The following is a 13,146-nucleotide window of genomic DNA, read 5'->3' on the forward strand; positions in this document are numbered from 1 at the left end:
ATTGTGCAAGCATTATTCATCACCCTTAAGTCCCAAAAATAAAAAATAATTTTCGGATGAGTTCAGGAGTAGAGAAGGGTGGAAGGAGGCAAGTTGGGGGAGCTACCAGTTGGGCAGATCCAGAAACCTCCAAACTCGTGCCGTGTGCTCCATACCCAGCCTCCAGCCCTGGATAATTTCCCAGCAGGCAGGCCCCGGGGTGTCCTGCACTTAACCAAGCCGCGAATTCCCATTGTTCACGTGCTCCCGGGAGGCTGCTCACGGTGGCTGCACTTTGGTGTCACAACCTGTCGCCAGCATACAGTAGTGTAAAATGAAGCTTGTTTAAAGACTCTCTTTGATGAGTGAAGATCAAACGGCCTGGGGACCCCCGGTCTTAATCAGACTTGAGCCAGGATGGCATTTTCACAAATAGTCCGTTTGCTCGGCTTTGAGCAGACTTTGTGCTCAGCACATTCATCCGGCTGCGGGGCGGGTAATCTCGGCTGAAGCCTCTTGCCTGGTCGCAAATCCATTCACACTACAGTGGCTGCTGTTGGTTTGCTGTGTCAGTTCATGGGCAAATAAATATAGGGCCCTTCTGACTTAATTAAAGTGGGGTGAGAGGAAAGGTGACTGAGAGGAAGATAAAAGCTTCGAGCGACATCAGGCTACCCTGTGTCTGACCGCAAGTGGGAGAAAGCCGCTCTTCCGCTGCCCCCTGGTGGAAGTTCCGTAGAAGTTCTTCATAGGGAGGATACAAATGATTTATTAATCACGCAATTTACTCTTGAGATTTATTCTCCAGGTTCAGTTATTTGCATATTGTATACCTTCTTCATGTTTCAGCATCTTCGAAGTTGAATAATCTCTTGTACTTCTTAATATTCCACACAATTCCTTGTTCACAGAATAATTTAAATCTTCGCAAATTAGAATTAAAATGACAACTGGGATCCAAGACATAGGTTCTCAATAAATGTTCATTTTGTTCGATTGAAGTTGAAAGGATCATATTGCATTCCTAGATTAAAATGTCAAGGTATACAGATTGTTTATTATAGGGACATCCTAGGCCAAATAAATATATATTTTTTAACATCTTTACCGGAATATAATTGCTTTACAATGGTCTGTTAGTTTCCGCGGTATAACAAAGTGAATCAGCTATACATACACATATATCCCCATATCTCCTCCCTCTTACGTCCTCCGACCCTCCCTATCCCACCTCTCTAGGTGGACACAAAGCACCGAGCTGAGCTCCCTGTGCTATGTGGCTGCTTCCCACTAGCTATCTATTATACAAGGCCAAATGAATCTTAAGAAAGCTCATATATATATATATAACTATTCAGTGAGAATAAAATTTTAAAAGAATATTAATTTTCATATATTTGAATGAGAAAATAGTAACCGTTTCAGAGTTCCATGTTCAAAAACAAAATACAAACTTATAGGCTTATGTAAAATAAGTTATAATACACTATTTAATATCAGTACTTTCATTTCTTTAAAGCCAACATGTTATACAAGTAGAAAAAGAACAGTAGAAAAATTAATAAAACACATGCTAGAAATGCACCTCCTACATAATATATGTAGCTGTTAAAATTATTATTGGTAGTTATATATTGTTATTATTTAACAGTTAATAATTCTAAACTACTCCCCAATTTTTTCTTATAACTCATTTTCCTTAAACAGAAGTCCTGGCAGAAAAAAATGTTCTACTACTAGAATTTCTTTTAACGAGTAAAGGATTCTGGAAGATATGTGAGAAATGCTATCTCTAAACATTCAATTCAAGAAATATTTTTGTGTACTAAATTCTTAGCTATGTTAGATGCTAAGCATAAAATTATACACTATTATTTCAGTATTATAATCTAAAATATAGTTACAAGAATGACTTTAAGGTAAGAAGCAAACTGACCTCAATCAACCTTTTCAAAATGTCATTGTTTTGATTAGACCCTCTCCACAATTTTTGATTGGGCTATGTTTTCCACCAGTATCTTTATTTTCTTCTCACAATATTATTTTGATACAGCTGATTCTATTTACAACAAGAAAGGCACTCTTTAAAGTGGGCTCTAAATTTAAAAACAAGTGAAAAGCATTTTGCAAATATCAACAGTTTTGTGAATTCAGCTTAGGCACAAGTTTACTTAGAAGGTATGGAAGTGTCATGCAGAGAATCTAGTGCCTAATTAGCTTTCTATTAAAAGCATATCCCCCTATCACTTTCTGCTAATATCATTTACTACTATCATTTGCATTTGCTAATAATTTTAACAGGGAACTGTGGCTAGAGCTGTGAAGTCTAAAGCTAAAGCTGTATTAGTTTACTTCATTTTTAGAGTTGTTGATTTGCAGGCAAAGTCCTAAATTTATCTGGAAAATTACCTTGCTGTGGTTTTATTAGTAGCTGAGATTAGAAAACAAGTAAGTTAATAAGTAGGTAAAAAATAAATGGAGCTTTTACCTGCAAGTGTGTGAGAAATAGGAGAGCTTACCATTATGAAGTATTTCCATCACACAGATGCAACTGATGTAAATAACCTCAAGAACATAGATGAATAGTCGAAGTAAAACACTTAAGAAGTGATGAGTTTTGCATATTTACTACCTTGTTTTTAAAAATATAATTTATTCAATTGTAAATTTATGTACTTTAATTTTTAAAAATGGTAATCCCTGGGCATTTCATTAAACGAAAGTTAGTTTCACCAGACTCAAATTTACCACATGGTGTTTGTTCTCAAGGCAAACACACCTTCAGTAACCCACTCACTTCTCATGGTTCCTTTCCCTTAGATTTTGTCTGTTTATCTATTTCTTAATCTGTTGTCAACCTTTCAAGACTTTTAAGAAGAACGATATATATATATATATATATATTTACTCAGTATTTACATTTTTTTTTCAGTAGGAGGGTAAGTTTGAATAACCCAATCTGCCATTTCCCCTGAAATGAAAGTTCTTTAACTTAAAAAAATTATATAAATGCTATCAGACTGTTAATCATGCAATTTTTTTACTCAGCATTGTTTGTGAGATTCATCCATATTAAATTTAGTTAATACATTTCTTTTCACTTCAGTATAATATTCTATGGTCTGAATATACCAGATTTAATGGCCTATTATCCAGGTGGTGAATATTTTTATTTCTAAATTTTTCACTATTTCCAAATCTTCTGTGGGCATCCTTACATATAGCTCCTTGTGAACATTTGTGAAATTGTTCCTAGGAAATATAACAATGAGCAGAGGTACTGCGTTGTAAAATATAGACATTTTCAACTTTAAGTATTACAAAATTCTTCAAAGTTGTAATAATTCACATTTGTACCAGGAACATGCAGGAATTTTGCATTGCTCCACATTTTGACCAACATTTTTTATTTTAAATTTTAATTTGCAAATCAGCTGGATGGAAATGGCTTCATTTAATTTTTCAACTTACAGTTACTGATTATTAATGATGTAACACCCCTTAGGCTAAATAATGTTGATACACAAACCAGACAAGAACAGTTCAAGAAAGGGAAATTACAGGCTACTCTCTTGAAATCACAGACACAAAAATCTGAAATATAACATTGAAAATTAAAAATACCAGTGTTTTAAAATTATGTCATGACAAAGTTGAATTAATGCCACAGAAGCACTGGTGGTTTAATATTAGAAATCCATAGCATCTTCTGCCAAGTATATTGCAAAAACAGGTTAAGAAGAAAACCATGTGACCATTCCAATACATGCTGAAAAGGAATTTGATGCAATTCAATAGCTGGTCATAATTTTTAAGAAGATTGACAAACTAAAAACTTTTTAACATAATAATGTGTATGTATATAAAACCTATATCAAACATCTAATAAAATTTAAAATCTGGAAAAAGGAAAGAATGCCAAATGTAATTTTGTTATTTTATATTTATTTAGGGTCCTAGTCAGCCCATTACTTCAAGGAAAAAAATGATTGGAACTAGGAAGAATGAAATAAAACATTTTATTATTCAGAGATGATAGTATTATCTTCAGAAATAACACAAGAGATAGACAAATGAATTAGTAAAATTTCAGCAAGGATGCTGGACATAAGATAAAATGTACAAAAAAAAGTATTGAATTTCTCTGTGCCCATGAAAGAGTTCAAGCGTTCAAGAATATAACATTTTTTAAAATGTTATTTAAATAGCAACAAAAGATGTTCATGGATTCTATTATAAAATGTTTTAAAGAATTTTAAAAAGTGTAAATAATAAAGAGGTATAAATGTCCATGGGTGAAAAAAAAATGTCCATGGGTGGAAAAAGTTAGTATAATAAGGTTATAATTGCTCCTCCAAATTAATCTATAAATTCAAAGTAGTTCTAATCAAAATCCTAAAAGAAGTTTTCATGAAATTTGACCATCTATTTAATATTTATATGGAAGAAAAAGACTATAGCTAAGACAATTTTAAAAACAGTAACAAAGGCAGGGAGGGAGATGCCTAATAAGATATAAAGAATGTTTATAAAACTACGTTAATTAATCAATAGTACTGCTGAGAGGGGCAAATATATGTAGACTTCCAATTTTCTCCCATATATTTTCTTTTATATGTATATATGAATGAATGAACTAGAAAAAATGGTCATCTCTATGGAAAAATAGAAGTAAAACAGAGTCCCACATATTTTAAAAATTTATTCCAGTGACATTAAAGACCTAATGTAAATAGCAAGTTTTAGAATTTTCAGAGGTAAATAATAAGAGTCTGTCTCTGTATCCTTACAACTTCACAAAGGAGTCTTATAATGTAAGACACAACTCATAAACTATATAAGAACATATTGGTAATTTGACCACACACAAAAAAGAAAACTTCCTTAAGAAGACATTAAAAGGAAGGTGAAGAGAAGATATTTGCAATATATATAACTTACCATATATATTGCAATCATTAATTGCAATTAATTTATTTTTAATTACACTAATTTTCCCTATTCTTAGTCTATACATAAAAAGTTAAGTGAGAAGATAATGCTGTTTTTCTCCTTTAAGTGATGAGTGATACAAATAGGTTATTATTATTTTTTTTAATGTTATACCACCTTTGTGTTTTTGAGATAAAGCCAAGTTGGCTACTTTTAACATGATACATAGTTCGATTAGTTTTGCTAATTTCTTTTAAATTCAATTTTTATTTTATATTATAGTTGATTTACAATGTTGTCTTAGTTTCAGGTATACAGCTAAGTGATTCAGTTATACATATACCTATATCCATTCTTTTTCAGATTCTTTTCCCATATAGGTTGTTACAAAATATTAAGTAGGGTTCCCTGTGCTATACAGTAGGTCCTTGTTGATTATCTATTTTATATATAGTAGTGTGTATATGTTAATCCCAAACTTCTAATTTATCCCTCTCCCCCCAGGTTTTCCCTTTGGTAACCATAAGTTTGTTTTCAAAGTCTGTGAGTCTGTTTCTGTTTTGTAACTAAGTTCATTTGTATCACTTTTTCTTTAGATTCCACATAAAAGTGATATCATATGATAAGTGATATCATTTGATATTTGTCTTTCTCTGTCTGACTTAGTGTGATAATCTCTAGGTCCATCCATGTTGCTGCAAATGAAATTATTTCATTCACTTTTATGGCTGAGTAAAATTCCATTGTGCCACATGTACCACACCTTCTGTGTCCATTCCTCTGTCAGTGGACATTTAGGTTGCTTCCATGTTTTGGCTATTGTAAATAGTGCTGCAATGAACATTGGGGTGCATGTATCTTTTCGAATTACAGTTTTCTCTGAATATATGCCCAGGAGTGCAATTGCCAGATCATATGGAAGCTCTATTTTTAGTTTTTTTTAAAGAACTTCCATACTGTTCTCCATAGTGGTTGTACCAATTTACATTACCATCAACTGTGTAGTAGGGTTCCCTTTTCTCCACACCCTCTCCAGCGTTTATTGTTTGTAGATTTTTTGTTGATGGCCATTCTGACTGGAGTGAGGTGATACCTCATTGTAGTTTTGAATTGCATCTCTCTAATAATTAATGATGTTGAGCATGTTTTCACGTGCTTTTTGGCCATCTGTATTCCATCTTTGGAGAAATGTCTATTTAGGTCTTCTGCCCATTTTTTGATTGGGTTGTTTGTTTTTGTTTGATATAAAGCTACATGAGCTGTTTGTATATTTTGGAGATTAATCCCTTTTCAGTTGCTTCATTTGCAAATATTTTCTCCCATTCTGTGGGTTGTCTTTTTGTTTTGTTTAGGGTGTTCTTTGCAGTGCAAAAGCTTTTAAGTTTAATTAGGTCCTGTTTGTTTTTAATTTCATTACTCTAGGGGGTGGATCCAAAACGATATTGCTGTGATTTATGTGAAAGAGTGTTCTGCCTATGTTTTCCTCTGAGAGTTTTATAGTATCCGGTCTTACATTTAGGCCTCTAATCCATTTTGTGTATGGTGTTAGAGAGTGTTGCAATTTCATTCTTTTACATGTAGCTGTCCAGTTTTCCCAGCACCACTTATTGAAGAGACTGTCTTTTCTCCACTGTATATTCTTGCCTCCTTTGTCATAGATTAGTTGACCAGAGGTGCGTGGATATATTTCTGGGCTTTCTATCCTTTCCATTGATCTATATTTCTGTTTTTGTGCCAGTACCATACTGTTTTGATTACTGTAACTTTGCAATATAGTCTGAACTGAGGAAGTCTGATCCCTCCAGATACACTTTTCTTTCTCAGGATTGCTTTGGCTATTCAAGGTCTTTTGTGTCTTCATACAAATTTAAAATTTTTTTCTTCTAGATCTGTTAAAAATGCCATTGGTAATTTGATAGGGATTGCATTTAATCTGTAGATTGCCTTGGATAGTATAATCATTTTTTAAAAATTGATTCTTAGCAGTGGGTTTATCATATATGGTCTTTATTATGTTGAGGTATGTTCCCTCTATGCCCACGTTCTCGAGAGTTTTTATCATAAGTGGGTAATAAATTTTGTCAAAAGCTTTTTCTGCATGTATTGAGATGATCATATTGTTTTTATTTTTCAATTTGTTGATGTGGTGTATCACACTGATTGATTTGCAGATATTGAAAAATCCTTTCATCTCTGGGATAAATCCCACTTGATCATGGTGTATGATCCTTTTAGTATATTGTTGGATTCGGTTTGCTAGTATTTTGTTGAGGATTTTTGTGTCTATGTTCATCAGTGATATTGGCCTGTAATTTTCTTTTTTTGTGGTATCTTTGTCTGGTTTTGGTATCAGCGTGATGGCGGTCTCATAGAACGTGTTTGGGACTGTTCCTTCCTCTGCAGTTGTTTTGGAAGAGTTTCAGAAGGATAGGTGTTATCACTTCTCTAAATGTTTGATGGAATTCACCTGTGAAGCCATCTGGTCCTTGACTGTTGTTTATTGGAAAATTTTAAATCATAGTGTAAATTTCAACACTTGTGATAGATCTGTTCATATTTTCTATTTATTCCTGGTTCAGTCTTGGGAGACTGTATCTTTCTGAGAATTTGTCCATTTCTTGTAGGTCATCCATTTTATTGGCATATAGTTGCTTGTAATAGTCTCTTATGGTTGTTTGTATGTCTGTGGTGTCAGTTGTAATTCTCCTTTTTAATTTCTCATTTACTGATTTGATCCCTTTCCCTTTTTTTCTTGGTGACTGTGGATAAAGGTTTATCAATTTTGTTTATCTTTTCAAAGAACCAGCTTTTAGTTTCCTTGATCTTTTCTGTTGTTTTCTTTGTCTCTATTTCATTTATTTCTGCTCTGATGTTTATGATTTCTTTCCTTCCACTAACTGTGGGTTTTTGTTTTTCTTTCTCTAGTTGCCTTAGGTGTAAGTTTAGGTTGTTTATTTGAGATTTTTCTTGTTTCTTGAGATAAGATTATATTACTGTAATCTTCCCTCTTAGAACTGCTTTTGCTGCATCCCATAGCTTTTGGATTGTCATGTTTTCGTTTTCATTTGTCTGTGGGTATTTTTTAATTTCCTCTTTGATTTCTTCAGTGATCCATTGTTTGTTTAGTAACATATTGTTTAACCTCCACGTGTTGTGACTTTTACAGTTTTTTTCTTGTAGTTGATTTCTAATCTCATAGCATTGTACTCACAAAAGATGTTTGATATGATTTCAATTTTTAAAATTTATTGAGGCTTGCTTTGTGGCCCAGCATTTGATCTATCCTGGAGGATGTTCCATGTGCACTTGAAAAGAATATGTATTCTGCTGCCTTTGGATGGAATGTATATTGTAGGTTTTCAATTTGTGGTTCCCAAGAGGTTTTGATATAGCAGTCTATATATATAAAAGATTGTTTTAAGTTGCTGGTCTCTTAATTTCAAATGCATTTACAATATCCTGCATTTGTACTCTCCTTTTCTCATGATTGGTGGTTTTGATATCAAATTTGTGTGTGGATGACTTCATACCTTTACTGTCTGTTCACCTTTACCAGTTAGCTTTCCTATTCATAATTTCCTTGTTTCTAGTTTTGTCCTTTTCTTTTCCACGTAGAGAAGTTCCTTTAGCAAATTGTAATGCTGGTTTGGTTGTGCTGAATTCTCTTAGCTTTTGCTTGTCTGTAAAACTTTTCATTTCTTTGTCAAATCTGAATGAGAGCCATGCTTGGTAAAGTATTCTTGATTGTAGGTTTTTTCCTTTGATCACTTTAAATATATTGTTCCACTCCCTTCTGGCTTGAAGAGGTTCTGCTGAATTATCAGCTGATAACCTTATGAGGATTCCCTTGTATGTCATTTGTTGCTTTTCCCGTTTTGCTTTTAATATTTTCTCTTTTTCTTTAATTTTTGTCAGTTTGATTAATATTTGTCTGATGTGTTCCTCCTTCGGTTTAGCCCGTATGGGACTCTCTGTGCTTTCTGAACTTGAGTGAATATTTCCTTTCCCATGTTAGTAAAGTTTTCAGCTATAATCTCCTCACATATTTTCTTGGGCCTTTTCTCTCTCTCCTCTCCTTCTGGGACCCCTATAATGCAAATGTTGGTGCATTTAATATTGTCCCAGAGGTCTCTTTTACTGTCCTCATTTCCTTTCCTTCTTTTTTCTTTATTTTGTTCCACAATCTCTCTTCCAGCTCACTTATTCATTCTTCTGCCTCATTTCTTCTGCTATTGATGCCTTCTAGTGTATTTTTTTTAACATCTTTATTAGAGTATATTTGCTTTACAATGGTGTGTTAGTTTCTGCTTTATAAAAAAGTGAATCAGTTATACATATGTTCCCATATCTCTTCCCTCTTGCATCTCCCTCCCTCCCACCCTCCATATCCCACCCCTCTAGGTGGTCACAAAGCACCGAGCTGATCTCCCGCTGCTATGCGGCTGCTTCCCACTAGCTATCTATTTTACGTTTGGTAGTGTATATATGTCCATGTCACTCTCTCACTTTGTCCCAGCTTACCCGTCCCTCTCCCCGTAACCCAAGTCCATTTTCTAGTAGGTCTGCATCTTTATTCCTGTCTTGCCCCTAGGTTTTTCTGACCTTTTTTTTTTTTTTTTTTTAGATTCCATATTTATGTGTTAGCATACGGTATTTGTTTTTCTCTTTCTAACTTACTTCACTCTGTATGACAGTCTCTAGGTCCATCCACCTCACTACAGATAACTCAGTTTCGTTCCTTTTTATGGCTGAGTAATATTCCTTTGTATATATGTGCCACATCTTCTTTATCCATTCATCTGATGATGGACACTTAGGCTGCTTCCATGTCCTGGCTATTGTAAATAGAGCTGCAATGAACATTGTGGTACATGACTCTTTTTGAATTATGGTTTTCTCAGGGTATATGCCCAGTAGTGGGATTGCTGGGTCGTATGGTAGTTCTATTTTTAGTTTTTCAAGGAACCGCCATACTGTTCTCCATAGTGGCTGTATCAATTTACATTCCCACCAACGGTGCAAGAGGGTTCCCTTTTCTCCACACCCTCTCCAGCATTTATTGTTTCTAGATTTTTTGATGATGGCCATTCTGACCGGTGTGAGATGATATCTCATTGTAGTTTTGATTTGCATTTCTCTAATGATTAATGATGTTGAGCATTCTTTCATGTGTTTGTTGGCAATCTGTATCTCTTCTCTGGAGAAATGTCTATTTAGGTCTTCTGCCCATTTTTGGACTGGGTTGTTTGTTTTTTTGTTATTGAGCTGCATGAGCTGCTTGTAAATCTTGAAGATTAATCCTTTGTCAGTTGCTTCATTTGCAAATATTTTCTCCCATTCTGGGGGTTGTCTTTTGGTCTTGTTTATGGTTTCCTTTGCTATGCAAAAGCTTTTAAGTTTCATTAGGTCCCATTTGTTTATTTTTGTTTTTATTTCCATTTCTCTAGGAGGTGGGTCAAAAAGGATCTTGCTGTGATTTATGTCATAGAGTGTTCTGCCTATGTTTTCCTCTAAGAGTTTGATGGTATCTGGCCTTACATTAGGTCTTTAATCCATTTTGAGTTTATTTTTGTGTACGGTGTTACAGAGTTTTCTAATTTCATTCTTTTACATGTAGCTGTCCAGTTTTCCCAGCACCACTTATTGAAGAGGCTGTCTTTTCTCCACTGTATATGCTTGCCTCCTTTATCAAAGATAAGGTGACCATATGTGTGTGGGTTTATCTCTGGGCATTCTATCCTGTTCCATTGATCTATATTTTTGTTTTTGTGCCACTACAATACTGTCTTGATTACTGTAGCTTTGTAGTATAGTCTGAAGTCAGGGAGCCTGATTCCTCAGGTTCCGTTTTTCTTTCTCAAGATTGCTTTGGCTATTCGGGGTCTTTTGTGTTTCCACACAAATTGTGAAATATTTTGTTCTAGTTCTGTGAAAAATGCCAGTGGTAGTTTGATAGGGATTGCATTGAATCTGTAGATTGCTTTGGGTAGTAGAGTCATTTTCACAATGTTGATTCTTCCAATCCAAGAACATGGTATATCTCTCCATCTGTTTGTATCATCATTAATTTCTTTCATCATTGTCTTACAGTTTTCTGCAACAGGTCTTTTGTCTCCTTAGGTAGGTTTATTCCTAGATATTTTATTCTTTTTGTTGCAGTGGTAAATGGGAGTGTTTCCTTAATTTCACTTTCAGATTTTTCATCATTAGTGTATAGGAATGCAAGAGATTTCTGTGCCTTAATTTTGTATCCTGCTACTTTACCAAATTCATTGATTAGCTCTAGTAGTTTTCTGGTAGCATCTTTAGTATTCTCTACGTATAGTATCATGTCACCTGCAAACAGTGACAGCTTTACTTCTTCTTTTCCGATTTGGATTCCTTTTATTTCTTTTTCTTCTCTGATTGCTGTGGCTAAAACTTCCAAAACTATGTTGAATAATAGTGGTGAGAATGGGCCACCTTGTCTTGTTCCTGATGTTAGTGGAAATGGTTTCAGTTTTTCACCATTGAGGATGATGTTGGCTGTGGGTTTGTCATATATGGCCTTTATTATGTTGAGGAAAGTTACCTCTATGCCTACTTTCTGGAGGGTTTTTATCATAAATGGGTGTTGAATTTTGTCGAAAGCTTTCTCTGCATCTATTGAGATATCATATGGTTTTTCCCCTTCAACTTGTTTATATGGTGTATCATGTTGATTGATTTGCGTATATTGAAGAATCCTTGCATTCCTGGAATAAACCCCACTTGATCATAGTGTATGATCCTTTTCATGTGCTGTTGGATTCTGTTTGCTAGTATTTTGTTGAGGATTTTTGCATCTATGTTCATCAGTGATATTGGCCTGTAGTTTTCTTTCTTTGTGACGTCTTTGTCTGGTTTTGGTATCAGAGTGATGGTGGCCTCGTAGAATGAGTTTGGGAGTGTTCCTCCCTCTGCTATATTTTGGAAGAGTTTGAGAAGGATAGGTGTTAGCTCTTCTCTAAATGTTTGATAGAATTCGCCTGTAAAGCCATCTGGTCCTGGGCGTTTGTTTGTTGGAAGATTTTTAATCACACTTTCAATTTCAGTGCTTGTGATTGGTCTGTTCATATTTTTTATTTCTTCCTGGTTCGATCTCGGAAGGTTGTGCATTTCTAAGAATTTGTCCATTTCTTCCAGGTTGTCCATTTTATTGGCATAGAGTTGCTTGTAGTAATCTCTCAAGATCGTTTGTATTTCTGCAGTGTCAGTTGTTACTTCTCCTTTTTCATTTCTAATTCTTTTGATTTGAGTCTTCTCCCTTTTTTCCCTGGTAAGTCTGGCTAATGGTTTATCAATTTTGTTTATCTTCTCAAAGAACCAGCTTTTAGTTTTATTGATCCTTGCTATCATTTCCTTCATTTCTTTTTCATTTATTTCTGATCTGATCTTTATGATTTCTTTCCTTCTGCTAACTTTGGGGTTTTTTTGTTCTCCTTTCTCTAATTGCTTTAGGTGGAAGGTTAGGTTGTTTATTTGACATGTTTCTTGTTTCTTGAGGTAGGATTGTATTGCTATAAACTTCCCTCTTAGAAATGCTTTTTCTGCATCCCATAGGTTTTGGGTCATCGTGCTTTCATTGTCATTTGTTTCTAGGTATTTTTTGATTTCCCCTTTGATTTCTTCAGTGATCTCTTGGTTATTAAGCTGTGTGTTGTTTAGCCTCCATTTGTTTGTATTTCTTACAGATTTTTTCCTGTAATTGATATCTAGTCTCATAGCGTTGTGGTCGGAAAAGATACTTGATACTATTTCAATGTTCTTTAATTTACCAAGGCTTGATTTGTGACCCAAAATATGATCTATCCTGGAGAATGTTCCATGAGCACTTGAGAAGAATGTGTATTCTGTTGTTTTTGGATAGAATGTTGTATAAATATCAATTAAGTCCATCTTGTTTAATGTGTCATTTAAAGCTTGTGTTTCCTTATTTATTTTCATTTTGGATGATCTGTCCATTGGTGAAAGTGGGGTGTTAAAGTCCCCTACTATGATTGTGTTACTGTCGATTTCCCCTTTTATGGCTGATAGTATTTGCCTTATGTATTGAGGTGCTCGTATGTTGGGTGCATAAATATTTACAATTGTTATATCTTCTTCTTGGATTGATCCCTTGATCATTACATAGTGTCCTTCTTTGTCTCTTTTAATAGTCTTTGTTTTAAAGTCTATTTTGTCTGATATGAGAATTGCTACTCCAGCTTTCTTTTG

The sequence above is a fragment of the Eschrichtius robustus genome, chromosome 7 (assembly GCF_028021215.1).
Source record: "Eschrichtius robustus isolate mEscRob2 chromosome 7, mEscRob2.pri, whole genome shotgun sequence".
Classification (NCBI taxonomy): Eukaryota; Metazoa; Chordata; class Mammalia; order Artiodactyla; family Eschrichtiidae; genus Eschrichtius; species Eschrichtius robustus.